Raw genomic sequence first — 8403 nt, 5'->3', positions numbered from 1 at the left:
AAATATTGATATTGGTTCCCAGTCCATACCATGTCATACAAATATCTTGTAGACCATCCATACTACTGCATTTGCTAGATTCATTAGTCAATGACCAACAAGAAGTGGGATGTTCATTGGTATAATTGAACCAAGTCCTCAAGGACTTCAAGTCCTCAAGGACTTCAAGTCCAAATGTTTTCCAAGGGCAAAATGACATGGCATCTATTCCTGTGAAAGACTTCACCATGAAGTTGCTCAATTAGACATGAGATCACCATAGTTCCACGTGAGAATGATTCCTCCCCCAAACATTATAAGAGCCTTTAACAGCCTCATGTTGGTGGCAAATTTGTCATCGTTTCCAAACTTGGTTGCTACTAGGTGCTTCAACATTTGTAGCATGTTGAGTTGTGCCTTAGCCATGACACAGACCCCCCCCCTCTCTCAGCGCACGCCGGCATGCGTTGCTAGAGAGAGAGAGAGAGAGAGAGAGAGAGAGAGAGAGAGAGAGAGAGAGAGGAGATCTCCCAATAAACATGATTGTCTAGAGCCTCGTAAAGCTTTAGAGGTTATTTTTTCCCCTTATTCTTGTCCCATATCGTGTAATTTTTTTGGTCTTATTCTTGTGGCGTGTGCTACCATAGAGAGAGAGAGAGAGAGAGAGAGAGAGAGAGAGAGAGAGAGAGAGAGAGAGAGAGAGAGAGAGAGAGAGAGAGAGAGAGAGAGAGAGAGAGAGAGAGAGAGAGAGAGAGAGAGAGAGAGAGAGAGAGAGAGAGAGACGTTGTAGCACGAACGCCATTGGGTTTGCAAGGGAAGTTGCATTCTGGTGCTCTGAGAAGGCACAACATGGTCAGTAGCACGCACAAACACACAAGCGTGTGCAGTTGTTCTAAAACGCCTGGACTTTGGCAGGAACTAGCACAATTGGGGAAGGCCAAGAAGAAGCCTTTAGGCCAACATCTCAACCTTTAAGTCAAAGGCTAGGATGGCAACAAAGTTTTCTTTTGAATCAAGCAGTCAACACAGTTGAGAAAGCTAATAAATGCATATTGTGAAAGGAAGTCTATTGATTTAAATCCTATTAACTTCCTCTTTTATGGGAGGCCATTGATAGGTAAACACTCACCCGCAAAGCTGGAGATGGAAGAAGGAGATGAGATAGATGCTATGCTCCATCAGACTAGGGGTTTCTCTCCGTGAATGGGCTTGTCTTTATCTTGGATTTTTTTGTTAGATTTCAACTACAGTTATCCCGTCTAGCGAGTTTCTGTTAAAGTCTTCATTCGTAATCCTATTCTAATTCTAGAGATTGTAAATATAGATGGACCTCACCAAATGTGATGTAACTGGAACTACCCACTTACTTTTGATGTAAATGTGTATTGCCCATGGAAACTAAGCTTAAGACCAATTTTAAGAAGTCTCAGGTATAAATGTCAAAATGTAAGTGAGAAACCAAAATGTAAGTGAGAAACCAAAATTTTTTAAGCTTTAGAAGAGCTCTCTGTATCTGTGAAGAAGAAAAAGAGAAAAGAAACTTTGTAATCGGCATATCTTGCAATCCGGTAATCCAAATCAAGTTCCGTCAAGTGCATTGTGTTTCTCTCCTCTTGCTCTATCAATTAAACTTAATCTTCTATTTTAGTGATATTTTCAATTGTAAATACTAATCTTTTGGTAGGAGGTTGTTCCTAGACCTTAGGAGGTGATGTTAGACCAATTCTGTTTACTTTTTGTTGATATACAAATTGATAAATCGCAATTTATGTACCCCTCAAAAATGGGATTGCAAGGTTCAAATGTGTTCTATTAGCCCTTTCCTATAGTCTCCTCAAGTTTTGTAGCATTTTGAGCTCATTTAGCTAAGAAACAATCTCGTGATTAGTTGGCATAAGTATTGATCATTTATCTCTAACAAGACTGATTGTTGATTGTTCTTGTGCCTTTTCTAAGAAAGTTCACTTTGTTGGGTATGACAAACTCAATGCATCTCCGTACCCCATCTAGGATGCTTCGTTGAGTATTGACATTGTGTATGTTAGTGTCAGATAGCTATGCTATAGACATCCATCATAGTGATCCACTAACATTGGTGTCGTTACTGAGGATTCAATCTTATGATGGTTGAGTGACCTTGTCTCTATACTTGTGTTCATTTAGGCTTAAAACCCATTCCATTTCAGTAAGCAACATAGTGAAGAAATAGGGTTTTGTCACTTGATATAGAACTTTAGGAGTTGAGGACTAGCTAGCTCTTTCATTTGGTAGCAAAGAGTGTTGTGATTGAATGAAAACATAGCAATTTACTCATCAGTTTTCTCATTGCTTTCAGAGTGTTGTGAATTCAACCACCATTAGCCGTTTTTTCAAGTTTTGTTCATTTCATAGCACTCTATCATTTCAAGTCCATAGAAGTAGGTTGAGTAGATAAAACACCACCAATTTGAGCTACAAAACTTAGAGAAAACTTGGGCCAAACCCATATTTTGGGCAAAAAGATCATAAGTCTCTAAAAGATGAAGAAGTGTTGAGAAACAAGGCAAATCAAATCTAAATTACAACCAATTGATAAAGTTAGCTTCCATATAGACTGCGAAACATGCCTAAGAAGTTTGGTTGCACTCTAAAAAAATGGTTGGAATGTGATTCATGTACCATATAACAAAAACAGAAAAAAAAAATCCAATCATGAATCCTCATCACTTACAAACAAAAAATTCCAGCTTCAAAGTATGGGTTTCTCTCTCTAGGAATATTAGAAAGCAATAGTTATTTCTTATGGAATAGAGTACGAGCACACATTCGCCATAATGAATTTTGGCAAGGGCAACAATCTTGACATTATTTTGGGACGTTTGTTCATGCAATAGCTCAAAACCAAGTGACAACCAAGATAAACCTAAAATACCACTCTTGTAAAGATATCACAAAGACACCAGTTGAGGAATTTGACTCAAGTACCAAGGGTGAATCAAAGATTCTTGAATGGCTACAATCAAAGAAATCCATATGAATGTGTGGTGCATTTGAATGTGAAGATCTAAAAAGGGAAGATTGTATGTTGGAGAGGAATGTAGAGGACAAAGTGTATGTCCGAACACCTTATTTTGAACATATTTTTGAACCCTTTTGGGAGTAGATACTTGCCACACTAAACATATGTAAAAACAAAGTAACTCCTATTATGGTTTGTGACAAAGACATGTATGATCTAATTTCCCTTCGAATGGTGTACACAATATAAGAGAGCCCAAATGACACCAAAGAGAGGAACGTTGAAAATGAAATAAAGTGTAGATGAGTGCAGGATGAAAGAGATCTCTCCTAAGATGATGGTTTGTGACAAAGAATAGTTTCTTGTTTATGTTGAGTGTCTTGAAAGGAGCTAATGAGAACTTTGAAGACAAAGAAATTGGGATAAGCAACTATGTCAAGGATTGTGCTGCAAAAACACAAATCATGAGAGCAGATCAACAACATGAAAATGCCATCATCGATATACTTGAAGAATCAACAACATTAGTTTTTGGAGAAACTAACTCCAAATTCTCTGCAACTGAACACAGATGAAGAAGTAATGTTGCCCAATTCAACACAAGATGTCCAACAAAGTCAAAATCAAGAGAAGAAAAGAAAATACAAAAGATCAATTATTTCTTACATTGATCAAATTCAGCTTATGCAAAAAACAAAACTCAAAGTCACATGTTCAGCTATAATAGATCCTTGTGCTACAAAGAATTTAATGTCTTATAACACTTGGATAATGATGGCAAAACCATCAACCAAAGAGTTGGAAGAAATAGAGTACACAAGTTCTAAGACACGAATTACTAGCTTTGGTGTGGTAGAAGCCATACTCAAGTTGAGTTATGGGGCATTTATTAGACACATTCTACATCATAAACTTCCCTTACATCAAAGAGAGACTAGTCCTAACAAAAAGCTATATAAAATCATCTTTGGACAACAACAAAGAGCATCAACAACAACAACAATGACAGTCCTGGAAGCATCTCAAGTCCATGCAAAAAACACATAACCATTTGTAGCAGAAAAAGGTAAAATTAAATCAAACACTGAAGCAGATCAACTTCGCTGGTCACCTTTATGTTCAACAAGTCCCCATCAAACTTCATACGAAGCCTCATAAAAAACCAAACCCCAATAATGCAATGGAAACCTAAGAAAAAAGTTTGTAAACCGAAATTTCCAACGCAACAAAGCCTCCGAAGAAATTAAAAAAGAGTTAACAAGTGTTGTTATCCACAAGATCACATTAAAGTCAAAGATTTAGTTTGGATACAGTCACAAGAACAAATTCAAAAACCAAAGGTAATAGGGTGGGTAGCATCTAAAGAGTCAATCACTGCTCAAGGCTATTTTTACAAAAACACCTATATTTGGGCCAAAATACCGAAGGCAATAGCCTATAAATACTCATCCCTAGATGAACATTCCACAAAGAACAAGCAGAGCTATCAATGCATAAAAGGCCAAAGAAAATACCTTCAAAGAAAGAAGCAATGAGGCAAATATGGTTATCAAAGTCAGAAGTCTAGCAAAGTACCCAAAAGTCAAAACAAGGTACAAATGCGAGAGTAGGCCAGGCACTTGTGCCCGCCCCCCCGGCTCACTAAAGTAGAAATACCAGTCAAGCTACTTGAAGCACAATGACTCTATGAGGGTAACTCTCAAATGCGGTTATCTAAAGTAGTAGCTCAACTTGGAACCATGAAGAACACTCATGTAGCACAAATCCCTAACCAAGGCAACCAACCACCACCAAGGGTAGCACAACCTCGAGATGGATCCCTTGTCCTCTACTACAAGAGAAAGCAAGGCTTTTACAATAGTAATATGCGCATATGGATACCAAATCCTACGGTCCATCCACACAATGAGATAGTAAGGCACTTGCAAAATATAGTCACACAAAGACCTAGAACAAAGTGGGGTTCCAAACCGATGTTAGAAAGTCAACTTTAGAGAACCAACCCACATATGCAACTTCTTTTGGGATGAAAAAATTGTCAAAAATGGCATTACACACGCTAGTGTGTGTAACCAATAGACAAATTTTGACACAATAATAAGATAAGACTAGTGATGTAGAAAATAGGGAGAAAATAACAATGTCCAATTTAATAACAAGGCTTATGATACAATAATTTGTAATTCCATGGCCATGTTTGCCAATCCCTTTTTCTACCCATAATACCATTCTATGCAAGCATTATCCTTGTTACCTACAACCATCATAAGCCCAAAAACTTAATTAGTGTTCAATTGGATTATAGGCATCTTAGAAATAATGCACTTGTTATTGATGTCAACATAGCTTGGACTATAAGCTTAAAGGAAACTTGATTAGCCACATCTAGAGAGCTCTTGCTGAAGAAGTAAGGGCCAAGCAGTAAATCTTCCAACTGTAAGCTCTGTGGATTTCATACACACGCCTTTAAATAATATAAGAGAGGTGGGTCCATTTCTTACAATCTTGGGTCGGTTTGGATGGAAGCTTCTTTGTGTAAGGAGTGGGGTGATAAAATAAGAATGGAGGAAGACCTTGCTAGTCAAGTAGTTGGAGTAACTCACACATGTGGTAGGCCATGTCAGGACGTACCATTTAGCTTTGATCCCCCAAAAAGAATCCATCTTTGTTCATGATGAGCTACCTATGCCTTGTCGGTCATGCTGATATAAATGAGCATAAGAATCAAAGTATATATATTTTAAATCTAATGAAGTGAAGGAGAAAAGTCCAAAAGAAGTGGAGAAGCTCCTACATCAAAAACCCTTCTTAAAAACGTGGAAATTATGAGATGTCTTTTGCTATCACATGTGCTACATTTGTTCCTTGAAGCATCCATCAACTCCATTTTTCACACTGCATGATTTGCTTGACAATTTTCATATATGCATATAGAGTGTCCAAGAATTGGCATTTGCATTAGACACTCTTATTTTTTTCCCAAGCAATCACCTTGCATGAACATATACTCAAACGACAACTTTAAGAGCACACTTTTTTCCCACCATGTTTTTTTCCTTTGTTCATCCAAGTTTTAGACCCCAATTTCAAAACACTCATCATCATCCTCTTGTAAATTGTACATATTACCTCTACATAGTACATTAACGACAAGGAACTTGCTCCTAGTGCTCAACGGAAAAAAACTCAAATGGAGGCACACAGACTCAAGGTATGCTTTGCCAAGAGAAGACTGAGGCTTCAAAGTAAAAAACATGAGCCCATAAGAAAGAATGGAAAACAGATGAAGAGGCATTCAAGTCAACTTTGAAGAAAAGAAGTGTACTCTAGAGACCTCCAAGCCATCCAAAATTCTTTAATAGATGATGTTAAACAAGCAAACGATTTAACCAAAACCTCAAAAACAAAAACATAGAGCTAACAAAGGCTACAACATTGGTGAAAAAGTCAGAGAGCTAGAAGCAGTAGAAAATGAAGTCAGAATACAACATGATCGAACTAGTCATTGACTCAAAGTGACATCTAATGTGTGTTAGCAAGATCAAGAATCAAAGACGGATGGATTCACTTATAGAAAGTGCCAACAAATAGGAGTACGAGAGAAAAAAACAAAATTAAGTCAATTTTAGTACTAACTTGTGTTCTTGTGATCTAAATTTTCATTGAACTTCACCAATAGGCTTAAATTAATAAGTAGAACCAAAAGCACGAGTCTAACTCCCAACCTCTGAAATGGTTGGATCGAAATCCATGTACCCATTTTTACCTTCTCTGCCAATCTATACACTTGTCCCCAGGGTTAGTTTAAGTCTACCAGTGAAGTTTGGCTTGAAATTGCACTATTTATCTCTAATCTTGTCTTATGATCAATTTATTCTTGTCCATGATGCAAAAAGAGGATTTCAGTCACTTACGTTGTGGTTAGTTTTGAATGTACCTTACACGATTCCTTGACGACAAACAATGTATGGACTAACCAAAACATGCCAAGGTAGACATCACACAAGGAAGGGGGGAGTGTCATCCATTGAAACGAAGTTTTGAAGCTCTTTAGGAAAATTCAACCAACCCAAAGACCAGCCTGCACATGGTCATGCCAAGGGACGACACGAGCTAGGAAAAGGGAACGTTTAAAGATGCCGACCACAAATATCTCATCTAGCTAATTTTTGTTTAAGTCTTCATTTGTAATCCTATTCTGATTCTACAGATTGTAAATATAAATGGAGCTCACAAAAATGCGAAGTAACTAGAACTAACCTCTCACTTTTGATGTAAATGTATATTTCCCATGGGAACTAAGCTTAAGACCAATTTTAAGAAGTCCTAGCTGTAAAGGTCAAATTATAAATGAGAAACCAAGTTTTTTGAAGCTTTAAAAGAACTCTTTGTATGTGTGAAGAAGCAAGAGAGCAAAGCAAATTTCAATTGACATATCTTGCAATCTAGTAATCCAAATCAAGTTCCGTTAAGTGCATCGTGTTTCTCTTGTCTTACTCTATCATTTGAATGTGTTCACTATCAGCTTGATGAAGGTTCATGACTATGCTTTGTGAGTCTTAATTACTATTTTTGTGATATTTGCAAGTGTAAATGCTAATTTTTTGGTAGGAAGCTGTTCCTAAACCTTAGGAGGTGATGTTAGACCACTTTTGTTCACTTTTTGTTGACCTAAAATTTGATAAATTGTAATTTATTTACCTCTAAAAAATGGGAATACAAGGTCTAGATGTGTGTTATTAGCCCTTGCCTATCGTCTCTTAGAGTTATGTAGCATTTCGAGCTCATTTAACTGAGAAACGATTGTGTGATTAGTTTGCATGATGATTGCTTTGATGTGTGTGCTTTCGCATTTGCTAAAGGCAAGTGTAGCAAAGAGTGAGGCCTACATCTAACCATAAAAAGAAGAGCATATAAGAACCCATACACAAGTAGTGGGTTGTGATGCACAAGACCTCCACACTCGTAGCCTCACCAAGTCGCCGCTCACAAGAGCTCTGCACAAGGGCCCACACTTCACGATAATAACGTGTCTCCACTTTCCTCTTGAGGCCCTGTCCCTTCTCAATTCAGCATCACTTGCTCATTGCCCACCTTCAATTAACCCACACCATCAAATCGGTGCCCATTCTATGTATTGCCTCCCCAAAGTCTGAAATTTGAGCTGTCTATGTGTAGAATAGTAGCTAGTGCTACTAAAAGTCCAACTTTCACACCATCTCTATGACTCTTGAGGTCGATGGAGAGTAATAGATTTTACTCTAGAGAGATGACATGCTCTAGGTGGAGACGATCATTCACTGCAATGTAGACTTTTGGCCACGAGAAACGATAAGTTAAGATTTGTACATCTTTGCTTCTTCTCCTCTAAGGTCTGTCTGGCATGTCAAAATGGAAATCAAGTCATTTACCTATGTAAGGTTGTG

General features: G+C 37.7%; 1 pseudogene; it reads right to left on the bottom strand.

Moving 5' to 3' along the window:
• Window positions 1-237: 237 nt before the first annotated feature.
• LOC147456371 (mitochondrial import receptor subunit TOM5 homolog pseudogene) lies at window positions 238-405 on the bottom strand (annotated as a pseudogene).
• Between the last annotated feature and the right edge of the window lie 7998 nt (window positions 406-8403).

Source organism: Adiantum capillus-veneris, chromosome 6 (genome assembly GCF_014529385.1).
Source record: "Adiantum capillus-veneris isolate H3 chromosome 6, ASM1452938v2, whole genome shotgun sequence".
In the NCBI taxonomy this organism is placed as follows: domain Eukaryota; kingdom Viridiplantae; phylum Streptophyta; class Polypodiopsida; order Polypodiales; family Pteridaceae; genus Adiantum; species Adiantum capillus-veneris.
Note: the sequence above shows the minus strand (reverse complement) of the source record. Positions and strands in the feature narration are given on the sequence as shown.